We start from the raw sequence: 1,583 nt of genomic DNA on the forward strand, positions 1-1,583 counted from the left end.
AGCTCTCCTCCATCTTTGGCATGGCTGCAATGCAGTTGTTGTTGCTGTGTTTCACAAGAAATCTTCAGCGTCTCCTCCTCCAGCACTGCACACCCCCACTGCCGGCAAGCTGTCAGCCACTTGGCAGCGTGTTTGTTAACATATTGTATTTTGAAGGCGTGGGAGCCGCAATGCAGCCCAGACTCAGACTCAAAGCCGGCCCAAGACCGAGACTCTGACTCTGGCCAAAAGCAGAAGAGGAACACAGAAACAAAAATCAAGCGAGGAAGCCTCACTTCTGGTGCCGAAGCTTCAGATACTCTTGCAGATTCATTAGTGATTATAGGACATATATGATTAAGACATTTTCGTTCGTGTTGGTTTTCTTTACTGATTTTCTTATCGGAGTTTTATGTAGCGGGGGGACTCGATCTCTGGCATTCCGATTTACGGTGGCACAGCAAAAAGAAGCGCATGTTGCACCTGAAGCCCGCCAAAACAAAAAGACTCTTAGTAAGGGTATTGGAAACATTTTAGACGTTGTTGCTGTTGCCTTTTTGGCTGCGGCAAACGCCATTTTTCCCCTTGACTTCGTTTTCTTTGCTGGAAACACTTTGGCTTTGTTCGGGTTGGACCTGGCTCGGAGGTTCTTCGTTCGCATCTTTCTGCCTCTGTGCCCCTCTCTGTTTCTCCCCTATGGGCTGTCTATTTTTCTAAGCCTTGCTGGCCATGTTATTTGTCAATGCATGACAATTTTATTGGCTTGTTTCTTGTTGTTGCCTGCTCTCTGCTCACTCTTGGCCTGCCCTTCCTTCCACTGCGACTGTGATGGACGTTTTGCGGTCTGCAGACACTTTAATTTGGGCATGGCCCAAACGGCTGCCCTCCATCGCAGATTCCTTCCCCCATCTTGGGCCGCACTGCCACTGCGTGCACAGTGCCAGGGCCTGGACACGAAGTAAATCACATCACGACACAGACCGATCCAATCGCATCCAATCCAATCCGATCCGATCCGATCCGTTGGATCCATCTGAGGCGATTCAATCGTTTCAATCCGCTTTGCATCGGGCTAATTATGGACTTTGATTTGTGTTGTCGATACTCGTATTTTCGGTGATTTCGCGCTAAGCGGTGGATCATGATCAACGGGGTGTTGGAAAACTCAAGAAAACTCACAGACAGAGACAGGAGAGACCTCAGAGAATTTAACCCGCTGGACACAGATTTGAATATCTTTTTTGGCCATTTTAAGGTTTTAAGGATAGGATAAGGATAGATCTCAAGTGAACGTTTCCTCTATAACACAACTAGAGAGATTCAGAGATTTCATTGGAGTTTTATAAAATAAAAATTTGCATTTTATAGCGGGGCTTTGAGCTCTTTTATTTGCAAAATTTCCCACTTGATATTTGGCATACTATATGAGGTAAATATAGTAAGGGGACTTCCTGAGCCTTGGCTTTGGGAGGGTTAAGAGCTGGTAGATGGCGTTGCATTTTACGAATGCCGCAAACGCTTTAGGAAAGAAATCACACGGAATCGTGCCTCTATCTTTGGGTACGGCTTCCCCATCCCGGGCCGCCTTCTAGCCAAACTCCCAC

The 1,583-nt window shown here is 46.9% G+C and overlaps 1 long non-coding RNA gene across 1 annotated transcript; it reads right to left on the reverse strand.

The window, feature by feature from the left end:
* Nucleotides 1-493: 493 nt before the first annotated feature.
* On the reverse strand, nt 494-1,290 carry LOC117183598 (uncharacterized). Its single transcript, XR_004468729.1, has 2 exons — nt 1,159-1,290; nt 494-1,106 (listed from the first exon to the last, which is right to left on the reverse strand). It is a non-coding gene; the product is annotated as an uncharacterized lncRNA (long non-coding RNA).
* Nucleotides 1,291-1,583: the final 293 nt, after the last annotated feature.

The sequence above is a fragment of the Drosophila pseudoobscura genome, chromosome 3, assembly GCF_009870125.1.
Source record: "Drosophila pseudoobscura strain MV-25-SWS-2005 chromosome 3, UCI_Dpse_MV25, whole genome shotgun sequence".
Classification (NCBI taxonomy): domain Eukaryota; kingdom Metazoa; phylum Arthropoda; class Insecta; order Diptera; family Drosophilidae; genus Drosophila; species Drosophila pseudoobscura.